Source organism: Rhinolophus hipposideros, assembly GCF_964194185.1.
Source record: "Rhinolophus hipposideros genome assembly, chromosome: 9".
NCBI classification, from domain to species: Eukaryota; Metazoa; Chordata; class Mammalia; order Chiroptera; family Rhinolophidae; genus Rhinolophus; species Rhinolophus hipposideros.
The window spans coordinates 67,367,100-67,389,086 of NC_138055.1; the positions used below are offsets into that span (position 1 = coordinate 67,367,100).

The following is a 21,987-nucleotide window of genomic DNA, read 5'->3' on the forward strand; positions in this document are numbered from 1 at the left end:
TCAAACTAAGCCAGGTTGCAGGTATGTGTGTCAGGTTTCCTCAGATAATGTTTGAAACTTGAAAAGCAGGCCACTTAAAACTTCTTCCGCAGTATATTCCACTAATTAATTTGTCGGTTAGATGTGCTTGCTTACTTTCCCATCTGGCTGTCATGAGACTCCAAAGCTGTCTTCTCACAGTGTAAATAGAAAAGGAGAATTGATCAGACCAGTTACTTGAACCAGGCTAAAGGGTATCCTAATGACCGTTTTGTTTAACTGGGGCCAAAAGTGTACTAAACAACCTTGGTGGTTACAGCCCTTGGGATCCCCAAGAGAAGATATCAGTAGAGGGAAGGAATTCCTCATTGCAGGGCTCTCTTTCCAGCCCTACCTCAATCCAGGCAGTAGATAAAGAGAGGGTAGAAGTAAGAATAAATAGAAAGTGAGAGTAAAAAGAAAGAAGGAGAGAAAACAGGGTGATTGGTTGAAGAACTGTTTGCAGAATACCAGCACTGGATGACTTTCCCACAACTTCATGTGCAACAGGGTCATTTGCACCCAAGCTAAAGCTGAAAATTATACTACGAAGGAATTGAGATATCTGCATTAAAGGAACTAGGGCTTCCAAGTAGGGGACTAAAAGCACATAGTAGGGCCCTCATTACAAGTCTTGTGGGGGTTGAGGGTGGAGAATTCTGCCTTCCTGACCCTAGAGTGATATCTAAGAGTCAACAAGTTGTCCATGCTACACAGAGCTCAGTCAACTCTCTTGTTCAGGATACAGGCTGGTAAAGTCAGATGAACAACAAAGCATGTATCTGCATGAATCAGTCTCATTCTTCATTCATAATTATGACTAGAAAACCAAGTTCATCAGATATTTGAGGAATACTATCAACACCAAAGAGAAGGATCAGACTGAACAAATAGAAGTGACCCCAGAGGAAACAAAACTAATTCAGATTTCATCAAGAGAATTTGTAATTAATATCATCAAAGATATTAAGGGGAATTTTGATAACACATAAAAGTTTTAGAAGGATTAATGAAAAAGAAAAAGATCTTGGGAAACAATAATCTGTAGCTAAAATAAATTTTCAATAAAAAGTTGGAAGAAAAAGTTAAGGTAATGCACAAGTAAAGAAAAAAGGCATAATTATTACAAATAGAGAGGAAAATGATAAATGATAGAGAATCAATCAAGGATATATAATTTCCATTAGTAACAGTTCCAGAAACAGAGAAAAAGTAAAATCCAGAAAAGGACATAAAAGAAATGCTAGAATAAAATTTGTTACGACTAAAAGCAGATAGATATCTTCAAATTAAAACCTTGCAAAGCAGGATAAATGAAATAATACACACATATTGGTACATACTCAGAATAGTGAGACAAGCAAAATGATCAAAAAGTATCCACATGAACAAAGAAACAAAAATCAGATTAGAATCACATTTCTCACCAGCCAAACTTAATGTTGGAAACTACTGGAAGAATGCCTTCAAACATAAAACAGGAAATCATTTTCAACTTAGAACTCTGTATCTAGCCAAACTGTCAATCAAAATGTGAAGAAATTATAAAGACATTTTTGTACACACAGATAATCAGAAAATATATCTCCCTTTCCGTAAAAAAAAAAAAAAAATACTTGAAGATGCATTACAGTTAAATTAAAAAGGAACCCCCAAAAAAGAAGACACAGAGAACCCAGAATGAAGCCTCTGCAGCAGGCCCAGGACACATATTAGCGCATCTAACAAGCAGTATAATTAAGAAGCTGAATTATATTAGGGATCAAGTTTGTTTTCTAAAAGGTACAAGGTCTTCCTGAAAACAAACACACACACACACACACACACACACACACACACACAACAGTTAGAAACTCTAAGAAATACAAAAAAAACCTATGTAAGAAATTTATGGTCAAGTAACAAGCATATTAAAATGTCATTGTTTGGGGGCTGTAGGCATCTGAGAAAAAAGAACTTATTAGACTTTCATGCTTGGAACATCTTCAAGTAGTACAGATTTAGGGATGTAAGATTCTATTTTTTTTTCCTAGGGATTTTTACACATAGAAATGTTTACATAACCATCATACCTTCAATGCTTGTTATTTAAATCCAATTTACAGAAATGGAAAGTTTTAATTTATAGCATGGAAGTCCTATTTATAGCAATGGTAAAAAAGAAAAAAATCAAACGCTGCAAAACTTGACCACGTAAAGTGCTGGTATAGTTGGCAGATTTGAGAAGAGAAGGGAAGAAGGGCAGATGGAAAAGAGGGTCATGAGAGCACGCCGAGCTGTTCTTCTCATAGGGTTGGAAGGAAAGAGAAGTGTCTAATATTTATCAGGAGACAATTTAAGGAGAAGGGAGTGATTAAATACAAATTTAACCAGAAAGTAAACAACTAGAGATTTAAGCATAATATTTAATATTATGGCAGTAATAATCACAAAAGACAAACACTGAAATGGCCCAAAATGATTTTGTCTGAGGCAGCATTTCTCCTAATATGGCCCAGGACCCATGTGAGTCCACAGAGTCCTTTAGAGAATCCACAAGGTCCAAACTATTTTCATAATAATATCAAGATGTTGTTTGCCTTTTTCAGTCTCTCTGTGTTATCATTGTACGGTGGAGTTTTCTAGAGGCTACAAGATGTATACTACCACAACAGATTGAGCACAGAAGCAGAGATGAGAATTATCCTGTCTTGTTTTAAAGAAATTTATAAAAATACAAAACAGTGTGACTCTTCTCACAACCGTGGAAAATCTTTTCTCGGTATTTTTCACTAAATTGTGTTCTTTAAGTGCTAACATGAAATGAGTTCATTATTGTAATTTTAAATAGACTAATAAATACAATTATAATAAAATACTTTATCATTTTCTCAGTTTAAATTTCTAGTGTGATAAATATTAACAAATGATCAAATGCTCTTTGGCATCTAAATAACTTCTAAGAATCTGAAGGAGTCCTGAGTCCAAAATGTTTTCTCTGAAGGATAGGATGAGGGTGAGGAAAAGAAAACTTCCCATTCCCATATACTGTTTTAATGGTTTGCATGCACGTACATTGCTATCTTTTATTGAGATGTAATTGACACATACATTATATTAGCTCAAGGTGTACAACATGAGTCAATGTATGTGTATACTATAAAATGATCACCACAATAAGTCTAGCTACTCTTTAATAGCCATTTTTAAATACATACACAAATAAGACGGTGGTGTTTAGATAAGGGAGGCACAAAAATAGTAACGACATGACAAGGACAGCTAAAAAAGGGCTAAAATTTTCAGGAAGTGGAAGCAATGTTCCCAGCAAAGAGTATTAACAGGGTTTACCTACGGAAAGCCTTTAAATGAACCCAAATTAATGATCTCCTTGTAGACCATAGATATATTTCTGGGCAGGGGTGAGGATTTGGCTACTCTGTGGATTTCCTCGAGATTCCAGGATACAGTATTTCTCAGTGTTAACCTGATACCCCTCATGTTCAATAACATCTATTAAACATCTCTCTAAATTCTTTTACAGCATATTAATGGATGCCACATAAACACATAAGCAGATAATAATGCTGTGTCTGTAATGCCAGTTTTCTTTCCCTAGTCCAATTTCTTATCCAAAAATTATCCTCGTCCAGAGCCAAAATATATACTTCTCCCATGATTCATATTCATATTAATATTTTCTCTCTCTCTCTCTCTCTCTCTCTCTCTCTCTCTCTCTTTCTCTCTCTCATTTAAATATAGTCTTTTAGAGACTGTTAAAAACAAATCATGCTTCTTTGAAAAAGTCAAAATTTCCTAAGTAAAATCTGTTATACTTTGTATTGCCAAAGTCAAGGAAGCCAATTAAACTGCAATCTTACTTTTGGCTTTAAGATGCCAGAAACTGTAGCCAAGATTATATTTCAGCAATCTAAATTAATTTAGCTTCAAATGGTTTTTCAAAAGAAAAGTCAAGACGACAATAATGGTGGCGTTAGTGTGTTATCTTTGTATTCCACATCAGGTTACTATTGTTTTATTTTCATATCATTCACAAGCATTGTTTGTACCATGATTAATGTTTTGAGTTATTTGTCTTGCTTTTTCAAAAGACCATAGAGAAAAGGCAACAGTGACAATAGGCATACTGAGAAATTATATAACTGAAGACTTTATATCATGAGACATGTCTACTCTATTTCTAAAGACATAAAGGGGCGACGTGGAAAGCTTGCTCTCCAGCTAATATTTGACATGAAGAGATCTTAGGACTGGATATGACTACTTAAAGGCTTGCAATACTAAGCAGCTTTTATTGAAAACCTTCTATGTGCTCGTCACTGGACTAAGCACTTTAATTCATATCTCACCAGTCCTCACAATCACCCTACAGTAGATAAGAAATATTATGTCCCAACTTACATATAAATAAATTGAGGCTCAGATAAGGTGATTAACCTGCTCAGGGCATCATAACTAGGACGCAGGAAAGCCAGAACTCAAACCTGGATCTGCTCAGTTCCATGGCCCATGTCTTAACCACCCTGCTAAACATGAAGAGCTTATGAATGGCATCCTACAAATGTAAGAAGAGTGAATTTTCAATTATTTATTTATCAGCTGTCACTTAAAATGGGCACTTTACTCTGAACCCAATACATACAACATACATCATTTTACGGAACATTTAGTAAGTGTCTTGTATAGTCAAGACACTACACTAGAAGGTACTTAGGAGGGTTATAAGGAGCGACGGGTAAAGCAGCTGATCAACATGGGGGTTTGCAATCTAGTGAGGGAGAAAGCCATCCAAACACAGGTAGAATTAAATAAATGAAGAAAGAAGCATGAGCTCTCCAGGTACAGAGGGATCTCAAAGGGTGAATGGGATTTCTTAATATGAAGAATAAAAGGAAGGTGCACAGATTGAGAGCAGAGCAAAATTCAAGGCACAGAGAGGAGAGGTACGCAGATGTCCAAGGGCATAACAGTCTAACAGGGCTGTGTGTGTAGAGACTGAAAAGGCAAATGAGGCTAGAAAGATATTTGGGGGCCAGATTTCAGGAGAATTTCTGTGCCTTCATAAAGAAATTGGAAATTTCTTCTGGAAAATTTTAAAAAAAAAGAGTTTGTAGGAAAAGGAAGTGAACTGATGACATCAGAAGCCATGCTCATTACTACAATAGCAATGTGGGAAATGATGGAATTCTGAACTGTACAGTGACTGAAAAAAAAAAGCTAAAGAAGAGAATAACAAGAAAACAGCTAGGGAGATGTAGGATAAGAAGGAGATAGACCCTTAGATGACTAGAAACTAACATGAGAAAAGCAGGAGAAGAACGATATAAGATTTGGTTTGAGACAGAATAATTCTGAGGTGCCTAAAGGAAAATCCATGCAAAGGTATCTAGTGACTGTTGGAAATTCAGGTCTGGGAATTGAACGAAAGGTCAATGTTAGAGGCTTATGTTAAAAAACTATCATCAGCATGAAGATAGGGGAGGTTACTTAGTAGAAATTTCGGTGGCAAGAGGATAGAGGGTAGAATTCTAGTGAAACCAATTTTTAAGACCAAGGAAGAAGGGTCAGTTAAGGAAATGGGGCAGTAGACAAGCATCAGGAAACTGAATTATACTAGAAGGCAAGAGGGAGAAGCATTTTCAAGAAGTAGTGAGGGATCAGTGTCATATGCTCTTGGGAGAGGAACTAAAATGAGACGGAAAAGAGACTTAGAGGCAAGATGTCCCCATAATTTTTGTGCAGTTTCTTGTGCTCATTTTCATTTGCAGGCACCACCTGCTTCTTCCTTGTTGCCTATAGGTGCCGTCAGGAGATACAGTTTCACTGCTCAATAAACATGTGTTCATGTGGTGATGATGATGAAGTTGATTGTCTGCATAGGAAGCATTAAATCCAGGATCTGCTTCTGATTAAGATCTTAGGAGTTCGGATGAGATTCATTTTTTTCCCAGTTGGGCCTTTGTTCCCATATAACTCACCATCAGGTGTCTATTATAAGCGATTTGCAATTTCTCACCTGCTCTTGGCATATGTTAAAGCCAGAAGTAGATTCTGTGTGCTTCTAACTTGAAAAATACTTCCTTCTTCCTTCTTATAGTAAAAGATCTATATAATGTTTTTTTACTTTACTCTGAATGCCATCATTCATTCACCAGCAAGTATTTATCAAGCACCTGAAACGTATAAGGCTGGGGGATGCGGTCATAAGCTGGACAAAGCTCCTGCCCACATGGAATTTACATTCTAGTGGCACAAACAAGTAACAGATGAATGAATGAATACAGATGTGCAATCTCAGACTCTATGTCATAAGTGTTCTAGTGAAAACAGTACTGCAAGGCAAGGCCGCTTCTAAGAAGACATTGAGCTGAGACTGGAATGAAGAGAGCGGAAAACCAGTATGAGATTTGGGGAAGAAGCATTCCTGGCAGAAGAAAAGCAAATGCAATCTCTGAGGCTTAGCATGAGATCTTAGCACAGTCAAAGAACAGCAAGTTTACTTCCTGTGACTATACACCCAGAAATAGAATTGCTGGATCATATGGTAGTTCTGTTTTTAATTTTTTGAGAAACCTCCATACTGTTTTACACGGTGGCTGTACCAATTGACATTCCCACCAACAGTGCACAAGGATTTCCTTTTCTTCTCGCCAACACTTGTTATCTCTTGTCTTCTCAATGACAACCATTCTAACAGATGTGAGGTGATATCTCATTGTGGTTCTTATTTGCATTTTCCTTATGATTAGTGATGTGTGGACCTTTTCATGTACCTGTTGGTCTTCTGAATTTCTTCTTTGGGAAAATGTCTATTCAAGTCCTTTGTTACTTTTGTTTTTATTTTTTGCTTTTGAGTAAAACGAGTTCAATAACTCGTGTGTGTGTGTTCCTTATATATACTAACCTTTTATTAGATATATGTTTTGCAAATATATTCTCCCACTCTGTATGTAACTGTAATTAATAATACCATATTGTATACTTGAAATTTGCTGAGAGAGAGTAGGTCTTAAGTGTTCTCACCACATACACACAATAAAAGCATGGAAAATTCCATGAGTATCAAATTTTCCTTAAAAAAAAAAAAGGTAACTATGTGAGGTAATGGATAGGTTAATTAACTTGAGTGTGGCGATCATTTCACAATATATACATATATTAAATCATCACATTGTATACCTTAAAAAATTATGTTGTACAACCAAAATACAATTTTTATTTGTTAAAGCACAGCAAGTTCTTTTCAACCTAAAGAGAAGTTGAAAAGACATGATGGACTCAGAACGCATTAGGTCACAAAGTACACTACTGGTACCACTTTCCTCAGCTTCGTTTTCATGTATTTCACTAGCTCCTCTTTCACCAGATTTTCTTCTCAGATTTTCTTCCCCAGTAGAAATTGTGAAAAACAGGGATTTTTAGGGACCTCTCATGCCTAATTCATTTATCTCAATAAAGGGAGAAAGACAGAATCCTTTCCTTTGGGCCCCACAAATACAGGATGGTTAATTTGTTTCAGTATTAAAGTCGGGTGAAGAACTATTACCCTTGCCTTTGAAACAGTATGCCTGACAAAAGATGCTATTAGAAGGAGAGGCAATGTTTATTCATTGCCTTTTTAGAACCTCAGCCTACTTTTGCTCAGCCCTGATGATTAATTTCTTCTGGTACCATGTACACTTGGTCATGGGTACTTAGCTACATCCACAATATATTCATGACTGTCCGGAGAACAGTTAACCATCGACCACTTCAGGTTTCCTCCATGATTCTATCTGAGAAACTGCAGACAGGTTGAAATGAATAGTTTAGCATGTGATTAAGGCACAATTTGCTAGAGAGAAAACCCCAGAAGACATTCAAATTCTGAACAAAGATAATGTGTGATTTATATTTCTTAGGGTGTACATAACAAGGACACCCTAAGAGAAGGTGGGTGTACCTTCAGAGAAGATACAGAGAAGACTATCAACCATAAAAGAGAAGAGAAGACTATCAACCATAAAATTTTTAAAAAATGCTCTGGAAGCAAATTCTTAAGGATTGTCATTAGGGATTCAAATTCACATTTCCCAGTTTTCCCATTACCCTCCAAAGAGATACACATAAATTTACTCTTCAAAAATAAAAACACAAATAACATTTATTGTGTAGCTGTCAGGTATGAATCCTGGATAGGCAATTGAATCATTAAGTAGGGAAAGGCAACATGCAATACTGCTAAGAGTTAGTAGTAGGCAGTGCTATTCCCTTACAGAAGATTACCTATTTAGTTATACTTCTATTTATCTATTTCAGACTCAAGACATGGATCTATAGATATAAATTAATATCATGAAAAGCTCTTTGTTATATAATTAAAATGTGTCTTTTTCCATTGGAAAAAATATAAATATGAATATTCAAAATACTAAGTATACAAAATACCAAAAAAAACTAAAATATTTTAAATATAATTCATTTAAAATATTTTAAATATACTTATTACATATTATATATACAGTGAGAGAGAGAGAGCAAGAGAGAGAGATATTGATTCTAGAAAGGACCTACAAAGGAAATGGTAATAGTTCTTCCTGGAAGCAGTATTCTACCTGATACCCGACATGACATTCAGTTCAACTCTTGGCTCTTTTTTAGATAAGGGTCTGCTCACTAGAAAGCCACAGAGGGCAGTTGAGGTCTTGATAGTATGTAGTATGGCAAAATAGCCCATGAATTACACAAGAAAAAAACAGGTACTACAAATGATATCATTTATTATGGCCATCTATTGGCACCTCCTGTCACAATATATTAGAACATCTATTTTCATGAGTTCCTAGAGAGGGAAACCAGACAGACCTATTTCCTCTCAGTTCCTTCAGAAATGAAATAAGCAATCAATAGATGTCATTCCATGTTCCATCAGCAGGAGGAAATGGCCCAGTTAGGTGTGTCCACACAATGAAACTATTAGCTATAGCCAAAGTGAATTAATATGCTTTTATAACCTTCTTATGTTCAATATTATGACCCACTTTACTCCTCTAAGGCAAAATTGATTCTTTCAACTCTGAAAGTAGGAAAGCCCTTTAAGATTAAACTTTAAGAAAAGGAAAGTTTTTTCTAAGATTGTGCTTTCAAGCTCAAAGTCTCCACAAATCTGGTAGGTACTCTTTGCTCCATATGCTATGTCTCAATAGAACAAATCTTAAAATAGCCAATATTTGGGATGGGTGAAGCTCTTCAGATTACAGCATTTCATGGGAAGGAGCAGAGTCATCAATAAGAGAAAGCCAACACACGTCAGGCCTGTTTTACAAACCAGAGCTCTGGGAAAATAAAAAAGAGTAAGGAGTGTTGACAAGAAATTTATTTTTCAGACATGTAAAACCTGTGTCTGATTCTCAGCAAAAACAGTACATGAAAAATTAACTGTATAATTACTATGCTCAAATTCACAAAGAAGTAGAAATAGGTTTAATGACCTCTAAAAGTAAATATCTCAGCATAGAAAATAAGCAGAGAAAATAAACCATTAAAAAATATTTCTTAATGAAGTTCTTGGTCTGTAAATTCTTAAATCGTATTGAATTAAAACTAAGAATATAGAAAGTTTTCAACAAATTCTATTTTAGGGACATAGTAATATAAATAGACAAATCACATTTTTTAAAACTCTGAAATATCCTTATCTCTGTTAAAATGATCAGTAATTAAATAGCAATGCCTCAAAGAATGAGTTCAATCTAATATCAATCCCTGAAAAAAAAAGATGAAGACTTACTGGGGATATATAGCTCATAATTAATGTTGTGCTGCTGGGTTAGGTATTTTTCACATAATTTTAATGTATATTATTAATACACTAGGATGACTAACTATTCCAGTTTGCAGAAAACTGTCCTGTGTCCAGGAAATCCATCAGTCCTGGACAAACAGGGATGGTTGTTTACTTATAGCTAAAATCTATACAGAATCTCTATATGATCTCAACAATAACTTTTATAAGGCTGCATCAGAAAACTAACTCAAACAAATATTTGAGGCCTGCATCCTTCTCATGGTAAATATGTAGGCTATATCTGTGATTGGATAAGAGAACAAATTTAAGTTGACAGGAGTTTAAGGTAAACTTGGAGAGTAAGAGGATAAATAATGCAGACTAAGGAAAACAAATGAATTTCCACAGTAACATTCTTTCCATCAGTATTCATAAACCTTAAACTGAGAAAACGCTAGTCCTAGATCCTTTAGCATAGGAATCACTCATCTTAATAATATGGAAAGAGCAATAAAAGCATGGAAATTTCCATAGGAATATCAAATTTTCCACAATCATATTGATTTATTGAAATGCTTAACAATGGACTTCTAAAATATATTCTTCCCACAGGCGATTCCCATAAGGGAATTACTTAGAGATCAAGGTTATCCATTTTAAGTGAATTTGACAATAATAAACTGTTTAGTAGTTTTATGGTTAACATAGACAATAATTTCCAGAGAATTTTTGGACCCCCAGCTAACAAGCATAGCCAATTTTTTGAGAAGTCTAAATAATGTGCAATTCCTTCAGTACCTGATGCCAGTGAATCTATTCTTTCTCCGTTTAAAGCCTTTGTTGTATCTGCTTTTCATTTGAGCTCAGGAGAAAACATTTTGTTTCTGGAATTGTTTCTTGGAAAAGGGAGTAAGTCATTCAGTCCATTACCAAAACCTAAGAGCTCTACTCCCTTCTCTTGCTGCAGCACCATACATTGCTGCCTGAAAATACCCCACACATGTGGCCCTGTCACTTGGCAATAAAAACATCTGATCCAGCAGTGACGAAAGATCTATGTTTGAAAGAAAGCAATCTAAGATAATTTCACTGCTAACACTTAAAGAGGTTCCAAATACACTCGGCAACACATCCAAAATATGAAGTACATTCACGGGGAGAAGGCTAGTACCACAGGACACATTTCATCCAAGTACTTCTCAAAATGAGAAGCTTATGCCAATGGAAGTAATGAACCCTTTCTTATATAGAACCAAAGGGAAATCGGAGGTTGACATGAAGGACACTTACTCAAACATTAATCTGTTTTTGATTATTAACGTGTTGCTCACTCTAAGTCAAAGAGACATGGCAAAATTCAGAAGGGAAGAAAAAAGATTTCAAAACTTAAATTGTTTTTCCCAGATAGATCATCTAAAAGATTATTCATCTTGTGGTTTTTAACTAATTTTTCCTGGTCCTCCTGGAGTTCTTTATATCCTTCTTTCAGATACTTGCTGAATGCATTTCCATGTGACTATCTGGTATGCCCAGAAAACCAAATGGCTCTGGGAGCTAAGCAAGGATGAGCACATCAGTTTTACTGCATTTCAACTTTCCTCATGTTCCAAGGGGAAGAAACATATGATTCAGTTTTATCATCTATATATAACATAATGTCTGTACCAAAGCCTAACAATTGTGGGAAAATATGTTTTAAATACAGTCTACTGAATACTAAGTATTTAATTCCAGTAGTAGTGCTAATATCTTATATATAGTTTTGCAAAGTGCCCATATTTAATAACATGAAATATTATTGTATCATTTGATCATCACAGAATCCTTTAAAGTAAATGGAGTAATATCATTACCCTTATTTTATAAATAAGGAAATTAAGGTTCATAGGTCCCATACTAGGGACACTTTTTGACATCAAATTCAACATTCATCCCATTACACCATGCTACCTCTTTAACTAGAATAGCAAGTATTTTCTGAGTGCCCCTTGTGCCAGGGAGCTATGAATACAGTGGTAAATAAGAAAACCTCTAACTCTGTCCTCAAAAGCATTTTAATAAAAATTATCATTTTATAACTTAAGCAAAATGTGTTATATTGTAATTAAGTCCCTTGAATGGATTCAAAATTTACTGACTAGTCCGGAAAATATAACACCCAAAACTCATGAAGATTAGAGAGGTTTCTTTATAAGTATAATTTTAAATGTGTTTACCTCCATAAAGAATATGGCCCTCTACAAAGTGACACATTTTTATACAGACATAATTTAATGTCATTAAAAGAGGTCTGTCATACAGAGTCAGTGTCAGAGTCACAGATAGCTATCAAAACTGCATATGACACTGTCATGCGAGGTCTCAGCTTCTGCTCCCCGCACAAGAACGTAGGGTATGGTGAGGCCAAAAAGGAACACCCACGGAACCATAGGTAAGGGAGTCATACCTCTATATTCTCGCTGGAATCTGGGTTGGAGACACAGGAAGCAGGGTCCACGCAATCTGCAATCCGCCGTCTGCTTCTCCTCCAACCAACCCACCCCCTAGCATAGCCACGGCAGTTATATCGGTTGCTAATGGATAACCGGTAACAGCTGATGGCCAACTAGTCACAGCTGACGGCCGTCTACTACGCGAGCCAGCACCTTTCCACATGAAACTGCCCTCTGGGACTCTGTCCCCACAGACACTTTCTTAGAGATGCACATTGCATACTGGCATGGCTTTCAGAAGTATAATTGGGAAAATTTGCTCAACTGTTTTCCAAACTCCTTTCACCATGGAAATCTGTATTCAATATAATACCTGTTAACTTTAGGATATGCTAATTTGGAATGAGAATGACAAAGTTGGAATCACAGCTTTATCAGTGTGTTAATTAAAGAAACATCTATTTGCAACATATTAATCTCAAAATTTTGGTGGCTTAACACAATGTAAGTTTATCTCTCACTCACATAAAGCCAATCAGTAGACTAGAGAAAGTGGGGAAAGGAAGGCAGCTCTCCTCCACACAGTCATTCATGCATCAAAATGACAGAAGTTCAGCCACCTTCAACAGGTGGCTTCCAGGGTTGCCCTGGACATTGGTATCCAGTTGGCAGACTGGGGAAAAGAAAACATGGAGAAAAGCAAGTAATTTCTATGGGTCCAGATATTCATCTCTATTCCATGGTCCAGAACTGTGTCTCATGCCAAACTTAACTGCAAAGACTGTTGGAAAATGTAAACCAACCTTGCCTAAGATGAAAGGAAAACAGATTTCCTCAACAAATAGCCATCACATGTCACAACAAATCCCCACTTACATAACTTACAAGAAATGATTTCATTTCCAAAGTTGCCTCTGTAAAATAGATACTGTATTCATTGCATCCAAGACACCATCATTTTTTAAGCTGTGAGATTATTGTGGGGACAGAGCCAGGAGTGCAGTTTCCAGGCTCTTGGCCTCACATGGAAAGGTGCTGGCTCCGGTAGAAAATGGCCATCAACTGTGATTGGATGGCCATCAGCTGTGGCTAGTTGGCTATCAGCTGTAACCAGTAAGCCATCGGCCACTAATATAACTGCTGTGGCTACGCTAGCAGCAAATGAGGGCTAGCAAGAAGTTGGTGGCTGAGCCTGCAAGCGGCACGGTGAGGGTTGCAAACAGTGTGGCTCCTGCTTCCTGTGTCTCCAACCCAGCGCCAGCAAGAATATAGTGGTATGACTCCCCCATCTATGGCTCCGTGGGTGTTCCTTTTTGGCCTCACCATGTCCTGTGTTCTTATGTGGGGAGCGGGACCAGAGACCCTGCAGGCCGCCCCACATGACAATTATTTTATGTGCCACTAAGAAAAAAAATACTGACAATTAAACTAGACACATACACAATCAATTGTGAGAGACATCCTGACTTAGAGATGTTAAAATATGGGGGGACGAGGAGAATGTGGGATGAAGAATTGATGAGTTATATATAGTAATAGTAACCTGCCTTCCATCATGGGTCACATTGTAAGATCACCACAGGGCTCTAAGTTATCAGTCAACTGAAACGATAGTCAGATACCCACCAAAACCATACCAAACCTACAAAAAAACAAATCTTGGTTTGGAAATACAGAGCAGGTATTGAGGCATTCTTGCAACTGGCAAGCAGTCGTCACAGGTCAAACCCTGTGTCATGCAGGGCGTCCTGCGGGGTCTCAGTTCCTGCTCCCCACATAAGAACGCAGGACATGGTGAGGCTAAAAAGGAACACCCACGGAGCCATAAGTAGGGGAGTCATATCACTATATTCTCGCCGGCGACATCCGCCTCTCAGCAATCCGCTCTTGCTGGCCCCCATTTCTTCTGCTAGCGTAGCCACAGCAGTTATATTAGTGGCCAATGGTTCACTGGTTACAGCTGACGGCCAACTAGCTACAGCTGATGGCCATCTGATCACAGTTGATGGCCATTTACTACCAGAGCCAGCACCATTCCATGTGAGGCCGAGAGCCTGGAAACTGGTTTCTGGGGCTCTGTCCCCACACCCTGAGTACCGCCCATCCCTTTTCCTATCTTTGCTGTAATCATCACTCCCTAGGGAACCACCAAGGCTCAGGGAGAAGAACAGAAACCAGCCAACTTCAGCAGACAGCAGTTCTTTTTCTTGCAATGTTTATTGCAGGAATGTTCTCTAGTATTGATACGGATCTTTCAAAGACCTAATTAGAATGATGATGAGCACCTTTGCTTGTTTATGCAATGACGATACTGTTTATACTTTGAGGCAGAACAATGTAATGGCCCACAGAGGTTTGCCTCTCAAGTGAAATTACCCAGATTTCAATTGCAGATCCTCCAAACTACCTAATTTCCCTGACCCTCTGCTGTCCTCATATATGGAATGAAAGTAACGATAGTACCCATCTCTAGCTGTTAAATGAGATAATCTGTGAGAAATCCTTAGCACTGCACATGGTTTACAGTACTATTTAATAAGCATAGCAGGTATTTGGACCTATGCTTCCTGCCCTCCCCTCCTGGGCCTTTAGCTCCTTGTTTGTGAGTCATTACCCATCAGGAACCTCTGAGGCTTGCAATGAACCACAGAAAACTAAACCCTCTCCATATTCTTATCCAGTCCTTCTCCCTGAACCCAGCAACTAGAACAATACTGCTTTCTCTATAGAATTGGGTCCACCATTACTGTACCCCTCTAGCCTTTGCCCAGAACTTATGGGAAAGAAATCCTATGTTCCTGTATTTTGTCTCATTGGCATCCAAAAAAAAATCATAAAAATATTGTCTCATTCCTTGGACCAATGTAAAGACCTTGGAAATCACTACTATATGAAAGAAAGAAAGAAAGAAAGAAAGAAAGAAAGAAAGAAAGAAAGAAAGAAAGAAAGAAAGAAAGAAAGAAAGAAAGAAAGAAAGAAGGAAGGAAGGAAGGAAGGAAGGAAGGAAGGAAGGAAGGAAGGAAGGAAGGAAGGAAGGAAGGAAGGAAGGAAGGAAGGAAGGAAGGAAGGAAGGAAGGAGAAAGAGAGAAAGAAAGAGAAAGAAAGAACCCAGAAATTACAGGTCAATCACTAGAATTTTTGTTTTGGTTTATTTGTTTTCCATTTTAAAACCATTACTGATACCATTTATCAATCAAGAAGATAGATGATATATAGATATAGATAGATATTAGATATAGATATATGGATTATAGATACCGGTATAGGTATAGATGCAGATACGTTTCTAAGTAGTCACTCAACCTAAAAAGATAGTCAGCCACTAAGCATGCATATATATGCACATTTTTATGTAAGAGTAATAATATACAATCTAGTGATCAGTAGATGGAATGTAGAAGGAATGTGTGGTAATGTAGTCCTGGTGACCAATGTCATTCATGTTGATCACGAAGCAAATCATTTCACAGAATATGGTTCAGCAAGATTAGGTCAGGTTTCCCCAGGTAAATAAATTCCGTCCTATAATTGCTGATGATATGAACTATAAGTAGTTTACTAACTACATAGTTTATTGGTGCTTTCATTAGTAACTAACGTCACAAATGAACCAGTCTACCTTTTAATTCATCAAAGGCATAAATCCTGCTTCAGGTAAAGGGAAATATTGCCTGAAAGTCAGGTGACCATTGCCAATTCATGTTCATCTTAATGGATTACTGTTTGATCTTATTTAGCACAACAAACATAAGGCTACAAATAGGCTAGTGAACTATGTGGATATCTTCTTTTCATAGGGCAAATTCACAAATTAGTTGCTGCCAGTACTTCATACTTGTGAACCTACCACAGAAGAACTATTTTTTAAAAACACAGTACTGTTCTATTACAAACATTCTATCTCAATTTTTCTGATGATTAAAGGGGATTTTAATTATACAATCAATGAGAAAATAGATAGAAACCATCTGGACATTCCTCTGCTTTCTGCCAAAGAATTTTCTTTTGTTTTACATATCAATGACTTAAGCTAACAAAGGAATTTCAGTGCCAGTCATTTGTCCTTGGCAGGACTGAATCTTTTTTATGTTATGAAAGATCTTTTAAATTTACTGATTGAGAGTCAAATTATCCCACATGGTCAGCGAATTAACCTCAACATTTTCCTACACTTAAAACTAAGAACAAAGAGTATTTTTTAATTACATTACTTGATCTTTAAAACATACAAACTTTAAATCATTTTGTGCTTCAATGTTTTTACTAATCAGGGTGGTCAAAACTCAAAAACACTTTCTTTTTTGAGGTACTGATGGAAAATGCTTAACCAGTAAGGTACTGAAAAAATACTATTCGTTTTAAATGAAATAAAAGAGTGGAGAAGAAGATGGCGTTAAAGAAACAAAGAAAGCCTTCCAGAAGTTATTTTGCTCTACTGCTGGACCACCAGTCTGTAAGAAGTAAACCTTGAAGGAACTTGAGCAGAGAAGGATCCTTGGGAGAGCCTGCCCAAGAACCTAGCTCCAATTGTGAGGAGCATGAGTGAACTACCCGAGAAAGAAAGATCAGAAACCACTCATCACTTCTTCTATTGTCTGAGAATGGAGGAAAACGTGGCATATGTCTGTAGACATTTGCCTAGGACTTTGGCACATTTCTCTATTGAGCACCATGACTCTGGCTTTGAAAGATGGGTTTGTTTCTTAAATCCAGTCTTTCTAAAGAAACGCACAAAATAGAAAAATAGCTTCTTCCATAAAGGTAATTAAGATTTTTCAACATTCTACAGAGGCATCTCTGTAATAAGAAGGACTGGGTGATTTGATAAATGGGTAGGGAAAGCCTGTAGCTTCTTAGACTTGGAAGGTTAGTGGCCAAAGAGTACTAAAGACTTACATTACCTTTTACAGTAGGGGGGAACAGTCACTGGTGTGAAAGTTGGATTCACAGCAATATGTTTCAGAGACAATGTGTAGGACTGACACATACATTTTCAAAGATATCTTAAAGATTTCAGTGGAAATAAGGAAAGAACCAGAAATTGGTAAAAAAAATTTTTTAAATTAAAAAAAATAACTATCAAAAAATTCTGTAAAAAAAAGGAATTTGACCAAGAAATATTTCCCCCCTTTAGCACTTTTTAAAATTTTTATTATTTTTTTTTCAATTACAGTTAACATTCAATATCATATTAGTTTTAGGTATATAGCATAGTGGTCAGACATTTCTATAACTTATGAGGGGATCCCCCTGATAAGTCTAGTACCCACATGGCAACATGCATAGTTATTACCATATTATTCACTATATTTTCTATTCTGTGCTTTACATCCTGTGACTATTTTGTAACTGCAAAACATCAGTTTGTTCTCTGTATCTATGAGTCTGCTTCTGTTTTGTTCTGTTTATTTATTTTGTTCTTTAGGTTCCACAAATAAGTGAAATCATATGGTATTTTGTCTTTTTCTATACGACTTATTTCACTAGTATAATACCCTCCAGGTCCATCCATGTTGTTGCAAATGGTAAAATTTCATTCTTTTTTATGGCCAAGTTATATTCCATTGCATACATGTACCACCTCTTTTTTATCCAGTTGTCTATTGGTGGATATTTAGGTTGCTTCCATATCTTGGCTATTGTAAATAATGCTGCAATGAACACGGAGATTCCTGTATCTTTTCGAATTAGTGTTTTGAATTTCTTCAGATAAATACCCAGAAGTGGAATTGCTGGGTCATAAGGTAATTCTATTTTTATTTTTTTGAGGAATCTCCATACTGTTTTCCACAGTGTCTGTACCAATTTGAAATCCCACCAACAGTGCATAAGGGTTTGCTTTTCTCCACATCCTTGCCAACACTTCGTGTTCATTGATTTATAGATGATAGTCATTCTGACAGGTATGAGGTGATATCTCATTTTGGTTTTAATTTGCACTTCTCTAATTATTGGTGATGTTGATCATCTTTTCATATGTCTATTAGCCACCTGTATGTCCTCTTTGGAGAACTTCTTTTTAAAAGAAAAAAGAAATAACTATGATCTGTTTGGGGCAAGAAAATTCACAGGAGAATTCAAGGTGAGGAAATTATCTTTCATGAATTACTAAATTGAGTTCATTTAACTAGTGTCATTTTTTTAAAACCTTCCTAATATACTATAGTCAGGTAAACTCCTTTGATTATGTTACTGCTTTCAAGAGGTAATTCTCCGAGTTATTATTGAAAGCTAAGGGAAGACAGAATTTTAATGACTTATTATATGACGTTATAGACCTTATATTATTATATGAGGTCTAAGAAACTGATCCCAATCTAAAGATTTTTTTTATTATAAGAATTTTTGATGAAGAGATTCAAAATTAAATTAATGAGCTTCTGATAAACATAATGAAATTGTTTTGTCTTCATCTTAATATGTATAGGTCCTTGACAATTACCAGATTTTAATTTGCTCCCTGTAAATTAAATACAGTGTATTAAAAGGTATGCTGTACGTATTTTTAAATAAAATAAACACATTTCCAAAAAGCTATGTAATAAGGTATATTTTAGAGATATCTGCTGAAGGAATATGAGAAATGGCAGTATTGGAAATTGTAAATAGAATAGAGATGATGAGGACAAGAAAGAAATAAAACCAAGTTATGGGAGGAGCATGACCTTTGGCCGGAAACTGCCTTGCATTGGGAACCTAGCTCTGGCTCTTGGCACCTTGGGCAAGGTATTCTATAAACCTCAGTTTCCTCTTATTTCCTAGAACTGCTTTAGGGTTAAAGAAGATGATATATGTGACATACTGTGTTTCCCGGAAAATAAGACCTAACCTGAAAATAAGCCCTAGCATGATTTTTCAGGATGCCATCCCCTGAACATAAGCCCTTATGTGTCTTTTGGAGCAAAAATTAATATAAGACCCGGTCTTATTTTCGGGAAAACATGGTACCTACCACAGTGCCAAGCACAGAGTAAAGGGACTATTCTGTCCTCTAAACTGAAGGACTGAAGTAGGAGAAGGAAGCAATGATGGAAAGGGCTAGTGGAGGATGTAAGTGGATGGTTACCTGGAACAACAGAACTGTGGGGGATGCTGTGTGGTATGCCGTCTGCAGCCCCCTGTCCACACACCAACAGTGTTGCCTGCAGACAGCTCAGAGCTGAGCCCCTTTCAGAAAACAGCCCCTGGGGAAAGGGCGGTGTCTCTCCCGAAGTCTTGCCCAGGCCCCAGAGGCAGTTGTATCCAATGACTGGAAAAGAAGGTGTACAAAGATTCAATTCAGCAGTTTCTCAAGTGCCAGCCTCGCTTCAGAGTGCTGGAGAAGGGGGCTCCTACTGATTCCCCAATTACAAATCCCACTTTCAGTGCCTTGTGCCCTAAACTTGAAGGGTTTTTTTCAGGGCTGTTTCTTAACCCGTAATCCCAGGTATTTAGCATATGAAGTATCTCTCTGTGTTTCCTGCTTTTTGTCTGCTCATTCTATTTTAAAGGAGACAATCTTTTATAATTAAAAAATAAAATAAAAGGACATGCACTTGACAGTTTGAAAACTGAATCGTAATCCCAACCCTGCCATTTACTTGTACGTGGTCTCAGAAGAATTGCTTAACCTCTCATAGGCTTTATTTGTGAGACTGAAGTAATGGTACATTGTGAACAGAAGTAGCCATATCTGTGTCACATGGTTGTGGTGAGGCTCACATGAGATAAGCCACATAAAGCACACAGCACAAGGGGCATATCATGCATCTTCAACCACATGTCCTCATTCTTTTCTAAAAAGCTCCCTGGTACCATTCACCCAACCGCTCCATTGTTATTAACTCAAATTATAGTAAGTAAATGAATAATTTGCCCTTCCAGACTGTGTCATATTCCCTTCACAATATACTCATTCTAACTCACAGTACACATATACATTCCACTAGCAATCCCTAGCTTCTCCCTGTCTTTATCATCGTGCCTCTTAGCTGGGTCCTAGACATAATATAAAAATCATCTTGAATGAAAGACATTGAAGAACAGCCACACTGTCCTTTCCTGGGAAGATACGGCCCCTCCACTTCCTCTCTGCTCACCCCTGATCTCAGGACAAAGCATCCTACCATACCCAGGGGATGTGGGATTTCAGAAGAACAGAAATCATTCCCACTCAGAAAAATAGTCTCGATTCAGCCGAATTAAACGTTGAGAATCCAATATGGAAATTTAAACCCACAAACTCTGATTTCCAGCAAGGGGCACAGCCCCTCAGTTCACAATCACTATTTGGGTAGGGAGATGTTTGCTACATTTTATTTCAGACTTTCAATTATAATAATTAATATCCTATTAATTATTGTACTAGTCACTCTGCTAACTGTTTTATATGCACTGTGTTATTAATCCTCATGAGAAACCTAATTAAGCATCAGAATAATCCTAATTTTTAGAAAAGAAGGAAAACAGTGTCAGAGAAAGCATCCTTCCCCCTGATCTTAGGAAGGATGGAAAGTTAGAGCCACCCTGCTGGTTGACTCAACCAAACTGGACAGGGAGCTGAAAAAGAACTAACAAGAAACATCAATAAGAATAAGCTTATAAGAACAGAAGGGGGAAAAATCATTTTGTGTTTATATATTTGCATTTTTGTGCCTATATTTGCACTTCACAACTATCTATTAAGTAGTATTAATTTTATTGTGGAAATATTTTCTAGGAACGAAACTGAATTTCCTCAAATCCCATTTACTTTTTTAAGTAAAAGAAGAGAATGGAGAGAGCTATACATTTAGTCAATTGGATGTTTAGTTTTGTTTAAAAAAAAAAGAAAAAAACTTTCAAGACAAAGCAGCAGCAGGAAGCTAACTTAGAGCGACACAGCAATGAGCTCATGATGCCCAGATTGAAGGCCAAAATCCTGAAACCAGATAGTTTGCCTAATCCACTAAGCTTCCTCATTTTAAATAAATCTACTCTGGCTATAATGTCCTCTCTCTCTCTCTCTCTCTCTCTCTCTCTCTCTCTCTCTCTCTCAGCATTGACTTGATTTTTCCTGGATCATGTGAAGCCATTTCCTTGCATTGGTCACCCCTATTTACTGAAAACCAGACAATTTATATGTTTCACCAAGTTTGATATCATAAATCACATTATGAACAAGCAAAGCTAATTTCATTGAAGAAAATGAGATCTTGCATTCTTTGATGAGTCAATGAATTAAAGAATGGTTCTTTTTCTCACTGTCTCTCCCAAAACATTGCTATTGAGGCCATTTATCCAAGCCACTTTAAAATCACTTGTTAGTATTTTGCATAGGCAATAAACTTAGCCTCTACCTGTGACATAAGGAGTACAGGAATAGTGTTAGCCCCAATTTTCTGGATTTGAAATAACCAGTGTCTCTCGTCTAGTTAGACATTGCAGTGAAAAGCTAGTTGCTTCCTCCATATCCTTACAAGGTTGGCAGGCTTCCACAGATGCACTCATGGCAGCACGGAGGTGGTGATGGAGTCATCATCCTATGCAAACGAGAAATTCACGTACCTTAACATTAACATCCCACATCCTCCCTGTGACTCCTCTACTTCACAGCCCTAAGTTACAAGCAGGTTTCTCTAGGTGGTTCAAGGCTATAGGACTAATACTGGAGATTCTTAAACTTGCTGTTTAGTGATGAGAGGTGGCACTAGGCCCCTGGCCCTGAATTTTTTCTCCCAAGATGAAAATCTTGAATTTTCTCAACTAAAACATCTTCCACGGGGATAGTGATCTGGCTGTGAGGACAGTCAC

The 21,987-nt window shown here is 36.9% G+C and overlaps 1 protein-coding gene across 5 annotated transcripts in view; it reads right to left on the reverse strand.

Moving 5' to 3' along the window:
* The window catches only part of TSPAN8 (tetraspanin 8), a 234,628-nt gene that overhangs the window by 165,381 nt on the left and 47,260 nt on the right, over positions 1-21,987 (reverse strand). The window contains exon 2 of one of the 5 annotated variants that reach the window (XM_081059234.1): positions 19,283-19,465. The exons of the other annotated variants lie outside the window; for them this stretch is intronic. The gene's annotated coding sequence lies outside the window, so the exon portion shown is untranslated. The remainder of the gene's footprint in view (positions 1-19,282; positions 19,466-21,987) is intronic. 5 annotated transcript variants of the gene reach the window in all.